The sequence below is a fragment of the Mus musculus genome, chromosome 13 (genome assembly GCF_000001635.26).
Source record: "Mus musculus strain C57BL/6J chromosome 13, GRCm38.p6 C57BL/6J".
NCBI classification, from domain to species: domain Eukaryota; kingdom Metazoa; phylum Chordata; class Mammalia; order Rodentia; family Muridae; genus Mus; species Mus musculus.
In genome coordinates, this window is record NC_000079.6 from 76019290 (window position 1) to 76037497 (window position 18208).

Genomic DNA, 18208 nt, shown 5'->3' on the forward strand with positions numbered 1-18208 from the left:
GCTCTTATAGAGCCCACAACCCGGGCTGAAGTTGATCACTTGAACCCAAGTGTTGGGCAGCACAGACACCCTGCTTTAAAAAAAGAAAAAAGAAAAAAGAGGCCAGCAAGATGATTCATGGAGTAAGGGTGCTTGTAAACGGGACAGCCTGAGTTGTAGCCCAGAGCTCATTTAATGATGTAGGAACTGACTTAACAAACTATGCTGTAGCATGCATGTCCCTGCTCACACAGAATAATAAGGATTTTTTAAAATTAATGATCCTTTGATTCAATAGCTCATAATCTTGGCTAGGCTTTAGATCTGCCTAGGAATTAAAACAAACAAAACCAAAAAACAATAACAAAGCAACTTTGCCCAGTATACCAGATCAATGAAGTAAAAATCTTAGAAAGGATTCAATATATATTTTTGTTTTTTAATTTCTGAAAGCTTTTCATTTTTTCCCTCCCAGAAAGACCAACTGCAATCAGAGGGAGTGAAAGGTCAAGATTTTATTCATAACAAAATCAGCTTAGAACTGGATCACTTGGCCCTTTCTCTTCTTGTCGCCTCACAATTCAAAATGCTCACATCTCTTAATAGCCAGCATCCTCTTAGATCTGCAGTTGGGCTCAATGCACTCCAGTCTCAGCACAATCTTCTTTGTAGAAGCCTTTTTGCGGAAAATAGGCTTAGTTTGTCCACCATAGTCACTTTGTTTCCTGTCATAACGCTGCTTACAAAGAATCCTTGTCCTTCTTGTACTGTGTCACCTTGTGGGGTTGGTCCTTTCCATATTTCTTACAGAATATCTGGTGGACCCTAGGCATGTTCATCATGTTCACAGGATCACTAACTTCCAAAATTATTACACTGTGAATCCAAAATTGGACGTTGAAATCTGTATTTAACATACTAACACAGTGATTTCAGTGCCCCAAAGGACTGGGGACCTGAGACTCAGGGGTCTTGTTCACTTATCCTGGTGTGTTGCATACATTTTTTTTCTTTCAAGACAAAGTTTTGCTGTGTTATCCAGGTTGATCTCAGACTTGTGAGCTCAAATGATTCTCTCAAATCACCCTCCAAGTTTTCTCAAGTCACAGCACTCACAGGTGTGTGCCATCATATCTGGCTTATCCAAATATTTACAAAATGAGCCCCAACAAGTAAAACACAGAGAAGTCCAGAATAATAGCTCAGTGTTAGTTTCCTTCATACTATTCTGTTCACTATATAGTTTTAGGATAACCAGTGATATTTTATAGAACAATGTTTGTCTTGGATAGGGGTTTACTGTTGTGAACAGACACTATGACCAAGACAACTCTTATAAAGAGCACCTAACTGCGGCTGGCTTACAGGTTCAGAGGTTCAGTCCATTATCATCAAGGCAGGAACATGGCAGTGTCTAGGCAGGCAAGGGCCTGGAGGAGCTGAGTGTTTTACATGTTCTTCTAAAGGTAGACAGGAGAAGACTGGCTTCTAACCAGCTATGACAAGGGTCTTAAAGGCCACACCTACAAAAACACACTTCCTCCAACAAGGCCACACCTACTCCAACAAGACCACACCTCCTAAGAGTGACACTCCCTGGGCCAATCATATTCAAACCACCACAATGTTCCTTTTCGTCATTGATCAAACACAGGGTAAGTATCACTTTAAAAAGTATTAAAGACTGAAATAATATTTGCTATATCTATAAGCAGTCTTGATTTCTAAAAATATTTATTTTATGGGTCTGTTTGTGTACCTGTATGTATATATACATATATATGTGACCCATAGGCATGTAGGCACCGTCAGAGGTCAGAAGAGGGCATTAGAGCCTCTGAAACTAGAATTAAAAGTGTTTGTAAGCTACCATATGTGTGCTGAGGATTGAACCTGAGTCCTCTGCACAAGCTCCTAGAAAATGCTCTCTCCAGGCCCTGTCTCTGTTTGTGACACATGGAGCACAGCACAGATATAGCTTGTGTCACCAAATGATTAAACAAGAATTTCATTTAGAAATGTTTTTGTTTTTGTTTTTGTTTTTTTTTGTTTTTTTTTTTTGCTTAGCCTAATCTGACATCTTTATTTTTTTAATTCATTTTATCTGTATGAGTCTTTTGTTTACATGCATGTCAGTGCACTATATGTATTCCTGATTCCTGAGGAGGTCAAAAGAGGACATTTAATTCCTTGGGACTGTAGTTAAAGATGTTGGGAGCTTCCATGTGGATGTTAGGAATTGTACCCAGATTCCCTAGAGGATCTGTGAGTGTCCTTAACCACTGAGCCATCTCATCAGTCCACAATCTGACATTTTAAAAGGATATATATTTTAGATCCATTGTCCTTCAGTCTGTTTGCAACTCCACACTCCAGTAAACACACCTATATAAAGAGAAACTTTTCTTTATCTTTATGAAAGTATTAATATTAAGTGATGGGAAAGCTGTAATGGGTAATAGAATAAATCACCTCTCTCTACTGTCCAGGTGAGCACACAAAGTCATGTATGCACCACCATATCCAGTAGGTAGTAGCGCACCCTTAAGTCTGGGTAAAAGTCTTTACAGCTGAGTAGAACTCGCAGCTCCTACTGCCCCATCTAAGTGCTGCCTATGGCCATCTTGAGGCACTTTCTACTTCTTGGGCATGATTTACATTTTTTCCCATCTTTGTGGGGTATTTTTTTTCTTTTGTGGTTGTTACTCACTAGAATTTCTAAGTTTAGTCTACTAGTGACACCCAGTGGTGCTTGTGAAATCAGAACACAGTGGCTTTTCCTCTGTATCCTGTATTCTGGGGCAGTTTCAAGGATCTCTTCTGAACTTTGGGGAGTCCAAACCCTCTGTACTGAGGAGCAGGCAGCTTTTAAGCTGATTTTCCAGGTACCACACCCCTCCCCTTAGATAATTTAAACGCTATCATCAGTAGTTTTGTGAGCCGGTGGAGGTTGATTGCTACTCTACTACCTCCTACTACAGGGAGATTTGAAAAATATTCACCAGTCTGAATTTCCTACTAACTCAAAACAAACTATTGATGCAAACCACGCAGATGCACAAAAAATAAGGATATCTGTCTTACTGTGTTACTTTTCTATTCTGTATAAAACACCAAGACCAAGCCAGGTTATAAATGAACACATTTAATTTGGTTTAGTTTTAGAGGGTGAAAGTTCACGATGCAGGAGCAAAGGGGTGGAGGCAGGAGGTTGAAAGCTCATTATCTTGATCTGAGAGTAGGAGACAGAGACAGGGAGGGGACACTAGAAATCTCATAAGTCTTTTGAAACCTCAAAGCTCACTCCATTCCTCCAGTGACACACATCCATCAACACCACAATTCCTAATCCTTCCCAAGTAGTTCCAACAACCAGGTACCAAGTACTCAAATATATGAGGGGGGGGATTCTCCTTCAAAACTGCACAGTATACTTCAATGCATCATATCTACTGTGATTCCCAAACCATTATCTTTTCCTCACACTTCACATTTTCCCCCGGGTACCATGGCAGAAACAGTGGTATTCACTCAAAATCTCACAAACTTACAACCCTGCTTACAAGCTAATCATACAGTTGTGACTGAAAATGCAGTGTGCATCCCTAGACCAAAAGAGAAAAGCTTATTTTAGGAGACCCTAGCAGTTTCCCCTTTACCTGTCACAAGAATGAAGGACAGACACTACAGATTTAGGAACCCCACCAACCTGAGTCCCCAAGTAACCTAGGTAACAAAGATTGCATGCTTCTCCATTTCTGCCTCATACCACAATTCACCAACTCCCATCAAACTTCAAAAGGCATGTGATTTTGATGAAAAATAAACTTTTGTTGTATTGAGGGACCAGATTGGTTAGTTTTCTGCCTGTTCTGACAAAATATTCAACAGAACAACATAGTGAGAAAGGGAGGAAGGAAGGGAAGAAGGGAGGAAGAAGGGAAAGAAGGAAAGAAGGAAGGGAAGGATGGAGAGAAGGAGGAGGAAAGACGGGAGGAAGGAAGGCTCTCTTTTAGCTCTGATTTCAGAAGGTGCAGTGCATGGTGCATGGCCACCAGAGGTGTGGACCCTAAGCCTGTGTTATGGAGGTTGTTCCTTAGTATTTGGCAGACGGCAATCAGAGAGGAGGGGAATTCAGTGAGGAGTAACAATAAAGTGCACACGGCAGGTACATGCTTTTTTCACCCATTTCCCAACAAGGTCTCTTAGTATGGTGTCATCAAGGAGTTCATCAACTCTTTAGGTCCTACCAGTATGATCCCAGGATTTCAGAACTCTTTCTTAGAGACTTTCTTGTAGGTAGACTCTACTAATCTGGTAGGCACTTCTCAGTCTAATCAAATTGACAGTGGAGTGATAACCACAGGAACCGAAAAGTTGGGGTTGTTTATGATTGTAATTTGGCATAGTCTAATCTGATATCTCTTATTTATATCCAATTCCATAATTTTCAAAATTAAAATATTAATTTTCAGCTTGGCAACTTCCAAAACATCAGCCAAGGGTGAAGCTAGCAAGATGAACTTTTTTAGGGACAGTCATCTCTGGTCACCTATGTAAAGAGACATTATGCTAAGAATACCTAGGTCTCTACCATAAGCCTGGAGAAAGTCAATATTGTTACATAAGGAGACAGAGGGGACAAAAAAGTACAAATTTATGGATTCCAATAAAAATTCTGAGTGCCAATTCTTAGCAGGCTTCCTTTAGCAGGCACATTGCACATTCTGTGCTTTCATTGCTGGAGTTAAGAATACTCTCTGACTGCTCATGAGAAGACTCCTTTGTCCCTTGACATCATCCTCACAGTTAAGCCAAAACCAGTTTTGTTCAGATCTGTTTCCGGAAATACCCTTGGGTAACTGTCCTTCATCTTTTAGCTACTGAGAGCATCTTGTAGATATCATTATTTTTATTTCTGTTGCACTTTGGTAAAACCATATCAACTTTCTTTTCTGTCTGAGAGAACCAGTTGAGAATAGAAGGAAAGAGAACAACGAAAGCTTCATTTAATCATAAACATCTTAATTGGGGCGGTTAAACATGCATTTAAAGAGTCTTGCTAACAGCCTAGAAGTGAGCAGGTGAAACATATTTTGTTGTTTCTGGTAAAATTTGTGACCTAACATTCAGCAATCAATACACAGTTCACAATAGGAGATGGTGAAACACAGGAGTTCACCAGGGGTTTTGCACTGGGTCTGTAGCAAGTTTTCAGTACCAAGCCTGGTTTAGCAAATGCACACAAAGCTAAGGAGTTCCAGTAAAGGGCCTCTAAATATAAGCTGCTGCTTCCTGACCAGCAGTGCCCAGAATGCCTGCCATCTACACTCTCAGCAAATGAAGAAAGACCAAAAAGACAAAGACCTTGGAGACCAGACACAGCTAAATTGAGACTATAGAAAGGCTGTCTTTCAGTACGCTGGACTTTTAGACAACAGTGGGTAGAGTAGCATGTGCTGTTATTAGAAGTAGTGATGTTAATAGAACTTAGGTTTCCAGTTTCCTCCATGCCTGGAACCTTTCCAGGGTAGAGTTCCCGTTCCGAGGCCTCATCAGTCCCTAGGGTTTAGAGTGCAGTTCCTGAACACAAAGATACTTTCTACATCATAAAATCAGGAAGTTAGCTAGGATTCCTTCCTATCATCTAATTCTGAAACCCAGTTCAGAACCAAGACTATATTTAGATGCCATGTTTCTTTGGGTTCCTTAAGATTAAATTAATGAATCAGCCAGGCAGAGACCTTGAAAACACACAGTTCTATTCTTGTTCTTCGTCAGGTATGTTCTTTGTTCTGTATTGACTAGAAGCCAGAAATGCCCAAAGTGGTATCTGGGTGTTCTAGTTCTAAGTCTGTTTGTTTGTTTGCTTGTTTTTAAATTTTTCATCTACTTTCACACAGCTTCCTGGAAGCTAAATGTGAGTGAGAGCCAGATGCCCACTCCTTTTGGTGAGCAGCCTTGCAGTTGGATCTCAGGGTTTTTGGGGTGGGAAAGAGTTGTAGCTGTTAGACTCTTAGTAGTGATGTTATAGTTGCAACCTGTGTATTCAGCTGCAAGCTTAATTTTATCTCCTTCTGTTCACAGTCCATATACACTCAGATGCTCCTGCTGCAACCTAATTCCAACTACCTGAGTTCTCATGACCACCTTCCAAGGCCCAGCATCATCCCTCAAACCTTCTATACTCCAATTTCAACCCATCTCTTAAATCATTTCAGTTTCAGCTCTTAGGGAGAGTGTTAAAGGGATTAACAATCTTGGAGGCCATTGAAGATGGACACCCTCTCTCATGGACAGTTTCAGTCTATCTTCTATTTCCCTGGTAACACTAGAAAGGAAAATATCACAACTGCCCCTCAAGATTTAAAATACCATATGAAGAGGGAGAGATATTGGGACTTTGTTGAGGCTCAGCAAGGGAAAACTATTTTCTCACAGTCAAAAGAATGAATTCTGAGTTCTACATTTGGCCTTGGGCAGAAACATTGGATTGTAATCTGCTTTGAAGGTTAAGACACTACTTACGTTTGTCTCTTCTGTTAAAGTTAATCCAACTGGGTGTGCCTGCTCATCACCTGTCCAGAGGCTCGCCCCACTGAAAATCTGATAAGAAGGTGAAAGGAATAATTACGTATTTAATGAAAAGAATATGCTTTTACTTCCCACAAGTCCCTCTCCATGAGCCTGCGTGGTTAGTTTCTGCCACAGTACTGTTAAACCTGCCCCTTCCCAAGTTCTAATTCAAAAGATAGTAGCTTTTTCTTTTCTTTCTTCCAGGTTATTTTCAGACACTGGTCACAAGCCTAAGCAACTTCTAAATCTAGTTTAAAAGTCTTTTATTAGTAAAACTAGAAACCCTGAAAGGGAAGCCTGATTTTCCAGCAACACAAATTCCTCAGTGTTTTCTTAACATTTCTGACACGGATGACTTCTTTCTCTCTCTGCTTTTTGAGATGAGAACTGATCTCATACCTCTGCCTCTTAAGTACTGAGATGAGAGGTGTGAGCTACTATGTTCAACAATATTGACGGTTTTAATGCCTCTCAATTTGAGTTTGTCTGATATTTCCTCCTGGTTGGCTAACAGAGATAAGCTTTGAGCTCTTTGTCTTTTCTCGCCTCATTAGTTTGCCTCATTGTACAACGACATTGTCATCTACCCAATCAGGCTACTATGAGACACTGTGGTTCTCTACCCCAGGTCCCCAGCTAGGATAGTATCCACCTGGCTTTTTCTCATCTTCTGGTTTGAGGACTGAATTGTTTAAAATGGAGGTAGAGAGGGAAGAAATAGAAATAATAGTGGTAGAATATCTTTGTAAAATCTGTAAAAGTAATAATTTAGTTTCAAGAGATCAGATTCACTGTCTCTTTTCCTTTTGGGTTTGGCCTAAAGAGAAGATGAATTTTAAATAAATGTAGTTCTTAGTAGGATATTTCTATATGTTTTATAGACTATTCCCACTGTTTACTAAATGACTTGTCTGGTATGCCCATGCCAAGGCAATAGCTAACGTTTTAGCATTGGGTTGGTGAGATGGATTATTGGGTAAGTGTTTATTGTGAAGCCTGATGACATGAATTCTGTATCTTCAACTTACATGGTGAAAGGAGAGAGCTAACTCCTAAAAGATGTCCTCTGTTCTCCACAGATGGTCTGTGGCACACTGTATAAGTGTCTATTTACAAACACATACACACACACACACACACACACACACACACACACACACACACACACATTAGGTCAATAAAAAAGAAGGATTTTTAGAAGACTCACAAGATAGCTAGTTACTTTAAATACACAGCATCATTTTTTGAAAGAGATCTAAAGATTTTTTTAACAAAACAGTATAATTAAGTGGATGGATTGCAATTAAATTTGAGTTCAAAGGAAAGAAATTCAAGCTATACTGACAACAGAGAACATGTGTCTGTGAACTGAGTATAAAAGTTATTAGTCATGGCTTGAGAGTGGAAGACACCCAGAGGCCACCAACCAGTCTCATGGGTCACCTGCAACAGGAGCCACTACAATGTGCGAGAATGTGGTCAACAGATGTGAGAGAAGGAGAGGTAGAACAGTTTGAGTGTTATGAAGAGAGGTGAAGCTGGAGACAAGATGGTGGAGAGGAGTGGCCTGCCCTGCCTCTATGGTGGAGTCCCAGCCTGTGCTGGCATATATCTGAGTCTGTGGCCATACAGCAGCAGGGATCAGTGTCCATGTCCTTGGCTCATTTCACCACTGAAGACTATATAGATGTCCCTGGTCTGGGCTGCTTCCAGAGACCATACAGATATCCAGTGGCTGTGCAGAGATGACTTTGTCTTCAGTGACTACAGCACTATGGAGAGCTGGCCCTGTACCTCTTCTGGGCAGCACAGTAAAGGTGTGCTCACTCAGGTGAGATGGTCCCATGTTTTGCCAGCTGTGTCAATGGGTGATCTAACTGGGGCAGTGATGGAAAGTTTGCCCTGATGGTGTACATGTGCGAGAGATGGCAGGCTGACCAGCTCAGCTACCATCCAGACCCAGATCCAAACTGAACTGCTGGAGTTCTTGAAAGGGCCAGTCCTGCAGACCCCAAGCTCCAGGATCTCCACAACATAGAACAACTACAGGATAATTGTGAGAATCCAGTATTGATGGTATCACAGAAGCCAGAGGCTTCAAACCATACCAATGATTTCACTGCAATGAACATTTGCAAGTGAAGATATGTGAACAGAGTGTTATTCTGTGGGACACACTGACACACCACAGATTCCACGAGATGTTTTCTATGCTTTATTTTGTTTGTTTATTTTGGTTTTTATTTTCTTTTGGAGGGAGTTGCAAGGGCAGATAAGAGAGGATGGGGAGATGAGTGGAACTGGGGTACATGATGTGAAACTCACAAAGAATCAGTAAAAAGTAACAGTTATTAGGAAAATCTTTTTGCTAATTTCCTTAAGCAAGATCATGCTTTTGGAGTTATGTAAGAATGTGTTAGCAGTTGTGTGCTCAGAGGCAGAGGCAAAGTGTAATGAGATGAGCTTGTGATGCCTGCAAGAGCTCTTCAGCTTATCCCTGTCAATGACATGAACACAAAAGCAAACACAGCAAATGCCAACAACTGTGGCAATTCAGTGCTGAATATGTGGGTGTTCTTTTGTATTACACTCCCAGTGTTTTTGTATATTTTACAATAAAAAGCTTTAAAAAGAAGAAAAATCTCTTTAACCTAATGTTCCAAACATATGATTGAAATACTTTTTTTCTCCTCATAATGTCAGGGCCACAGGATTATCACAGAGGAGTGTACTCTAGATGTTCTTGCATAGGGTAAGGCTTTTGTATCTACATTTTAAATATATACTAATATGTTTATGTACAATATACTTATATATGTGCATATATTACTTATATATTATGTAAATACATGGTATATTTATAGGGTACACAAATATAGCAGATATGCAATAATAGAAAATGCTAAGTAAAAAATAGAAAGTTGTTTTAGAAATTCAAAACGTATTTATAAAGTCTATGGATGAAGAATCAGTTGAATGCAGTTAACACAGTGCTCAGAATGGTAAAGCTAGAAACTTGTACATTGAATGTCTAGTATTCACTAACTGGATCCTTTATTTATTATTACCTCAAGTACAATGATGGAGACCAACTCTCCTGGCCAGAAGCCCCAGGAGGGTCCAATATTCATTGTCCTTAAAAAAGCATAGGCACATAATCCAAATTTTGTCACATGTCCAAGTGAGTAAGGTTGGTCCTGTGATTTTTGCTGGTCTTAAATAATATAACAATATATTTCCATTGGCTACATTCAACTGTATGTTGTTAGAAAGCCCTTAGTTTTTATGGGCACAGAGACTCAGAATGAAACGATCTAAGAAAGGGAGAGCTTCCACGTGAATGTTGGCGTTTTATTATTATTAAAGATCAGCCTTAGTCCATGGTGGTCTGATAGGATGCATGGGACAATTTCAATATTTTTGTATTTGTTGAGGCTTGTTTTGTGACCAATCATATGGTCAAGTTTGGAGAAGGTACCATGAGGTGCTGAGAAGAAGGTATATCCTTTGACAAGGGAGCTAAAAATATCCAAAAAAAGACAGCATTTTCAACAAATGGTGCTGACACAAAGAATGCAAATTGATCCATTCCTATCTCCTTGTACTAAGGTCAAGTCTAAGTGGATTAAGGAACTCTACATAAAACCAGAGACAGTGAAACTTATAGAGGAGAAAGTAGGGAAAAGCCTCAAAGATATGGGCACAGGGGAAAAATTCCTGAATAGAACAGCAATGGCTTGTGCTTTAAGATTGAGAATCGACAAATGGGACCTCGTAAAATTGCAAAGCTTTTGCAAGGCAAAAGACACCGTCAATAAGACAAAAAGACCACCAACAGATTGGGAAAGGATCTTTACCTATCCTAAATCAGATAGGGGACTGATATCCAATATATATAAGGAACTCAAGAAGGTGGACTCCAGGAAATCAAATAACCCCATTAAAAAATGGTGCTCAGAGCTAAACAAAGAATTCTCACCTGAGGAATACCGAATAACTGAGAAGCACCTGAAATAATGTTCAGTATCCTTAATCATCAGGGAAATGCAAATCAAAACAACCCTGAGATTCCACCTCACACCAGTCAGAATGGCTAAGATGAAAAATTCAGGTGACAGCAGATGCTGGCGAGGATGTGGAGAAAGAGGAACCCTCCTCCATTGTTGGTGGAATTGTAAGCTTGTACAACCACTCTGGAAATCAGTCTGGCGGTTCCTCAGAAAATTGGACATAGTACTACTGGAGGATCCAGCAATAGCTCTCCTGGGCATAAACACAGAAGATGTTCCAACTGGCAATAAGGACAAATGCTCCACTATGTTCATAGCAGCCTTATTTATAATAGCCAGAACCTGGAAAGAACCCAGATGCCCCTCAACAGAGGAATGGATACAGAAAATGTGGTACATTTACACAATGGAGTACTACTCAGCTATTAAAAAGAATGAATTTATGAAATTCCTAGGCAAATGGATGGACCTGGAGGGCATCATCCTGAGTGAGGTAACCCAATCACAAAAGAAGTCACTTGATAGGCACTCACTGATAAGTGGATATTAGCCCAGAAACTTAGAATACCCAAGATATAAGATACAATTTGCAAAACACATGAAACTCAAGAAGAACGACGACCAAAGTGTGGACACTTTGCCCCTTCTTAGAATTGGGAACAAAAAAACCCATGGAAGGAGTTACAAAGACAAAGTTTGGAGCTGAGACAAAAGGATGGACCATCTAGAGACTGACATATCCAGGGATCCACCCCATAATCAGCTTCCAAACGCTGACACCATTGCATACACTAGCAAGATTTTGCTTAAAGGACCCAGATATAACTGTATCTTGTGAGACTATGCTGGGGCCTAGCAAACACAGAAGTGGATGCTCACAGTCAGCTATTGGATGGATCACAGGGCCCCCAATGGAGGAGCTAGAGAAAGTACCCAAGGAGCTAAAGGGATCTGCAACTCTATAGGTGGAACAACAATATGAACTACCCAGTACCCCCCCGGAGCTTGTGTCTCTAGCTGCATATGTATCAGAAGATGGCCTAGTTGACCAACAGTGGAAAGAGAGGCCCATTGGTCGTGCAAACTTTATCTGCCTCAGTACAGGGGAATGCCAGGGCCAAGAAGTGGGGGTGCATGGGTGGGGGAGTGGGTGGGGGAGTGGGTGGGGGACTTTTGGGATAGCATTGGAAATGTAAATGAAATAAATACCTCATTAAAAAAAAAAGAAAGGGAGAGCTAAGGGAAAGAACAGATGTTTCTGGTGATGTATTTTCTGTATCTGGATCCAGCCAGCTTTTCTCAAAACTATTTTGTGTTCATGGATTTCCTAATTTCAAGGAGTTTTACCTTATTCCAGTTGGAGAGTGCCTTTATTGTTAAACAATTCCTGAATGGTTATACGGAAGATATTAGGAATATTTCCTATATTTTTCCTAAATACAACTTCTAAGTGAAATGTTAGCTGAGAGTGATAAAATATTCAAACAACCATTGTATATATGACTCTTTGAGAGACACACTCAAACCATATCTAGACTATAGCAATTGTTTAGCCACCTCCTTGACTGGAACATAGCTCCTTCACATGAGGGCTGGCATGGCAGCTTGATGGCAGTACAGCATCCTTTCTGAGACTCCTTCCATGAGAAGGAATGGTTTGTATTACTGCTCTATTCATCTGGCAGGCGGGTGACTGCTTTGATAATTAGGACACAGAGACAGCGATGCTGCCTGGGTTCTGAGGCAGTGATACAACAGCATTCTCCTTCTGCTTTATCACTAGGATGTCATCTTTATGAAGACTGATAAGTGTGGCTCTCTTGAAGCCACTTGGAAGAACATGTACCCTAGTCAGTAGATTCTGATAAGCCCAGCTTTTGAGTATCCAAGGTACTATTTGTACCAAGTTAGAAACTCTTAGGTCAGAGTCCAAGTCAGTACCTCTCAAACCTACAAGTGTGTGTGGTCTTTCACCTTTGAACACTTGCTTAGAAATGTACATATACAAATGTGACATGATATGTGGACAAGGTCTAGAAACAACTCAAATGCTCAAGAATGGTACCACTCAACTAAATACTGGCATAGCCATAGTAAGGATACCAAGCAACCAATAAAGTGAAAAGGCTATCTCTCTGGTGGTACATGGCTACTGCAATAATTAGGTGATAAAAAGCAGATGGTCTGTATGTGGTATTACTCCAAGTAAAATAAGAGCAAATAGAGAAATAAGGCTTTATATGTATATATGTTGGCATTTTTTTTAAAAGGAGAGTGTGGATGGAAATACAAAAAGCCAGGGACAGAGGACATGTGTGTGCACTATGGGAAACTGGGAAGACATTGTGGTATTAGTGTATATTGGGTTTTTTAACCATGTGAATGTACCAACTATTTGGAAAGTTAAATAAAACAAGCATTTTTTTTAAAAAGAAACTCTTAGGTGATTACAGCCTCTCCCATTTCTTTCCTTCAAGATGAAGCTCCACACAGACAAGTCATTCTGGTGTACTTGATCTGAACTCTAGCTCTGAAATCCATGAACATAATCATATAATGGCTATTTTATGCCATAAGGTTTGCAGTATTTTGTTACTCAGCAACAGCATATGAGCATATAGATCCTGAATAAAACCAGCTTCTGCTAGCAAGACAGGACAAACACAGGGGTTAATAATGGGGACCACAGCTTTTTGTGCCCGCCTGCTGCTATTGTAATTGAGAATAAGGTTCTTTAACACTCTTAGATGGATACAAAGTCTTTTCTGACATTAAGGGACATCCTCTGGTGTGGGGAGCCGCCCTCACATTCGCCATTACAAGATGGCGCGGATATCTTGTGTTCTAAGTGGTAAACAAATAATCTGCGCATGTGCCAAGGGTAGTTCTCCACTCCATGTGCTCTGCCTTCCCCATGACAACAACTCGGCCGATGGGCTGCAGCCAATCAGGGAGTGACACGTCCTAGGCGGAGGATAATTCTCCTTAAAAGGGACGGGGTTTTGCCATTCTCTCTCTTGCTCTTGCTGTCTTGCTCCTGAAGATGTAAGCAATAAAGCTTTTGCCGCAGAAGATTCCGGTTTGTTGCGTCTTTCCTGGCTGGTCGTGAGAACACGTGTAAGAGATGGTGCCAAAACCCGGGACGAGAAAACCCAGGATGGGAGTTACCACCACCGGCGCAAGGAAGATCCCTCATTCCGGAACCAGAACTGCGGGTCACGGTCATAAAAGTTCCCGTAAAACAGACTGTTGAGAAGGATCCGGCGTAGATTCAGAACTCTTCAGCTGGGGAACGGTGGTAATAAAGTGTTCCTGTAAAACAGACTGTTGAGAAGGATCCAGCCTGGATTCAGAACTCTTCAGCTGAGGAACGGTGGTAATGAAGTGTTCCCGCAACACAGACTGTTGAGAAGGATTCAACTGCGTGGATTTAAAACTCTTCAGCTGGGGAACAGGGGTACACGTAAGTATAGCTTTACAAGGTAAGTCTGGCCTTGAACTTTCTAATGAAATTCAAGACAGTCTATCAGAAGTAAAGTGGGAAATAGCTTTACAAGGTACGTCTGGCCTTGAACTTTCTAATGAAATTCAAGACAGTCTATCAGAAGTAAAGTGGGAAATAGCTTTACAAGGTACGTCTGGCCTTGAACTTTCTAACGAAATTCAAGACAGTCCATCAAAAGTAAAGTGAGAAACAACTTTACAAGGTATGTTTGGCCTTGAACTTTCTCCAGTGTTAGGAGCCTTTTTGTTCCTTTTCACATGTTATCAAGTGGTTAAGGCAGGGCTGAAAATTCTGGATGAAATTCAGGACAATCTATCAGAAGTAAAGCGGGCAGAGAGAGTAGGAGCAAAGAAGAAATATGGTGCACAAAATAAGTATACAGGCCTTTCCAAGGGTCTTGAACCCGAGGAAAAGTTTAGGTCAGAGAAGAATACCTGGGGAAAGATTAAAAGGAAGGAGAAGGAAAAAGAAAAGAAAAAAGATCAATCAGCGGAGGTTTCTAGGAGAAGGAGCCTATACTCATCACTAGATGAGCTCAAGGAGCCAGCTCTTAGTAGCTCTAAATCAGATGAAAAATTCTCCTCTAAAGAAACAGACTTGGAGGAGAAAGCAGCTCGTTATGAGAGAAAAGGGTACCAGCCAGATAAAATGCTAGCTAATCAGTTAAAGAAAAAGCCAAAGGCGGCTGGCGAGGGCCAGCATGCTGCTCGGCCTCCGGGCAGTTGGCTTCAAGGTCATAGTGCACTCCGCCCTATGCGGAGCCCCCGCCCTGCGTAATGTGCCAGCCCTACGCAGAGAGGCAATAAACAGAGAGGCAATGCGCAGACTCGTTCATTCCCAGAGAGGAACAAAGGAAAATGCAACAGACATTTCCGGTCTTTAAAGGAGCCAAGCAGTGGTGGCGCATGCCTTTAATCCCAGCACTTGGGAGACAGAGGCAGGCTCTTGCAGCCTACAAGGTCTTATTGTCCACCCTGGAGTTGTAGATCAAGATTATAAAGGGGAACTTCAGGTTCTCTGTTCTTGTCCTCAAGTTGTCTTTTCTATATCACAAGGGGACAGAATAGCTCAACTAATAATTTTGCCAAGCCTACATGGCTGTTTTCCTTCCTCTGATATTCCTCGAGCTGCCAGAGGGATTGGTTCTACTAGAAATGATTCTGATTACTTAATAATGCCTTTAGATTGTTGTCAAATTTTATCTACTCCTCATGTAGGGGTAAACCCTCGTGGTGTCAGGCCATTACAGGTCTGGCAAATGGATGTCACACATATTTCCTCATTTGAGAGAAATCAATATTTACATGTCTCTATTGACACCTGTTCTGGCATCATGTTTGCCTCTCCTTTAACCGAAGAAAAAGCCTCACATGTGATTCAACATTGCCTTGAGGCCTAGAGTGCTTGGGGGAAACCCAAACTCCTTAAGACTGATAATGGACCAGCTTATACATCTCAAAAATTCCAACAGTTCTGCCGTCAGATGGACGTGACCCACCTGACTGGACTTCCATACAACCCTCAAGGACAGGATATTGTTGAGCGTGCGCATCGCACCCTCAAATCCTATCTATTAAAACAGAAAGGGGGAGTCGAGGCTCTACCCCGAGTACCAAGAGTGTCTGTGTCTATGGCACTCTTTACACTCAATTTTTTAAATCTTGATGCTCATGGCCATACTGCGGCTGAACGTCATTGTTCAGAGCCAGATAGGCCCAATGAGATGGTTAAATGGAAAAATGTCCTTGATAATAAATGGTATGGCCCGGATCCTATCTTAATCAGATCTCGGGGAGCTGTTTGTGTTTTTCCACAGAATGAAGACAACCCATTTTGGATACCAGAAAGACTCACCCGAAAAATCCAGACTGACCAAGGGAATACTGATGTCCCTCGTCTTGGTGATGTCCAGGGCGACAATAACAAAGAGAGAGCAGCGTTGGGAGATAATGTCGACATTTCCACTCCCAATGCCGGTGATGTATAATGCTCAAGTATTCCCCCGCCTTTTTTATCACTAACAAGGAACTGGGTTTGGCCTTGATTCAGACAGCCTTGGATCTGTCTGGACAGGTCCAGACGACTGACACCATTAACACATTGTCAGCCTCGGTGACCACAGCCATAGATAAACAGGCCTCAGCTAATGTCAATATACAGGGAGGTCTCATGCTAGTTAATCAACGCATAGATCTTGTCCAGGAACAACTAGATGTATTATGGCAAATAGCTCAGCTGAGATGTGAATAAAAGTTTCCGGGATTGTCCGTTACTTCCATTCAGTATGAGAAATTTACTAGGGCAGCTAATTTGTCAAAAAGTCTTTCTCAGTATATGTTACAGAATTGGACGGCTAAATTTGAACAGACCCTTCGGGAATTGAGACTTGCCATCATTCAGGTCAACTCCACACGCTTGGACCTGTCCCTGATCAAAGGATTACCCAATTGGATCTCCTCAGCATTTTCCTTCTTTAAAGAATGGGTGGGGGTGGGATTATTTGGAGATATACTTTGCTGTGGATTAGTGTTGCTTCTCTGGTTGGTCTGTAAGCTTAAGGCCCAAACTAGGAGAGACAAGGTGATTATTGCCCAGGCGCTTGCAGCTCTAGAACATGGTGCTTCCCCTGACATATGGTGTTCTATGCTTAAGCAATAGGTCGCTGGCCATTCAGCTCTTGCACCCCACGAGGCTAGTCTCTTTACACGGGATAGAGTGAGTGTGCTTCAGCAGCCTGAGAGAGTTACACGGCTAAGCACTGCAGTAGAAGGGCTCTGCGGCACATATGAGCCTATTCTAGGGAGACATGTCATCTTTCAAGAAGGTTGAGTGTCCAAGTGTCCTTCTCCCCAGGAAAAACGACACGGGACCAGACCAGGACCCCTCTGGGTGATGAGCCTGGGAGGAGGTTATGTGTATGGCTCCTTTATCTGCACACTGGGGATTTGACCTCTATCTCTACTCTCATTAATATGGGTGGCCTATTGCTCTTATTAAAAGGAAAGGGGGATATGTGGGGAGCCGCCCTCACATTCGCCATTACAAGATGGCGCTGACATCTTGTGTTCTAAGTGGTAAACAAATAATCTGCGCATGTGCCAAGGGTAGTTCTCCACTCCATGTGCTCTGCCTTCCCCGTGACAACAACTCGGCCGATGGGCTGCAGCCAATCAGGGAGTGACACGTCCTAGGCGGAGGATAATTCTCCTTAAAAGGGACGGGGTTTTGCCATTCTCTCTCTTGCTCTTGCTCTCTTGCTCCTGAAGATGTAAGCAATAAAGCTTTTGCCGCAGAAGATTCCGGTTTGTTGCGTCTTTCCTGGCCGGTCGCGAGAACGCGTATAAGAGACTCTGGGGAAAATAGAACAAATTCCCCATAGACGCAATTTGGCTATAGGCCCATGTCAAAATCTAGATTATCCTTAAGCCCCTAAGGAGTATCATAGTGTAAGTTTGTGTCTGTGTAATTCACACCAGCATGTCCTGGAAACTTAGAGAGCCCCTAGAACAGAAAACTAAAGGATGAGCCATATCTTTGTCTAATTTAGTAGAACCTTGGAATATTATGTAATAGGAAAGCTTATCTATTGTGACAAAAACTCACCAAGTGCAGTGGTTTAAGGATGATGGATGTACAATCTCATATGATCCTCAGCCTAGGCTGGCCTGCCTCTGTACGACAGGATTCCAAAAGATTCAGATTGAATTCCTGATGGTGATCTGCCATGTTCCAGAATGTTTCTTTTAAACCTGAAAATTGTAAGGAGAAAGACCAAATCCGTGATTATTTAATTAAAACAAGCTTTATTTGAGAGGTTCACTGGCTCTGATCAGCTAACTGTTTCATTCTATATCAGCATTTTGGAGAGAAACCCTGGACATGAGAAAGACAAGGTTTTGTATTTCAGGGGTAGGAGGTTTCCAAGTAAGGGATTTGGCTTACAAAATAGGCAGGGTTACAGGAGCAGAACATAAGCATAACAAGTTAGTCATAATTATCTCCTGAAACAAAGGCATTATTGCCATTTCTGGAGCAGGAGATACAGAACAATTTGTAGTTAAGGTTATAGGTAGGGCATAGCCCAATCCTTGAAAAATAGAAGTTTAGTCATGAACAAGCACGCACCTGGTTTGCCTTT

The 18208-nt window shown here is 41.5% G+C and overlaps 1 long non-coding RNA gene and 1 pseudogene across 1 annotated transcript; both read right to left on the minus strand.

Annotated features, from left to right (window-relative positions):
- Positions 1-514: 514 nt before the first annotated feature.
- Gm4165 lies at positions 515-1005 on the minus strand (annotated as a pseudogene).
- A 1056-nt stretch (positions 1006-2061) lies between these two features.
- On the minus strand, positions 2062-17819 carry Gm52035. The gene is made up of 3 exons (XR_003950562.1): positions 17674-17819; positions 6508-6585; positions 2062-2364 (listed from the first exon to the last, which is right to left on the minus strand). It is a non-coding gene; the product is annotated as a predicted gene, 52035 (long non-coding RNA).
- Between the last annotated feature and the right edge of the window lie 389 nt (positions 17820-18208).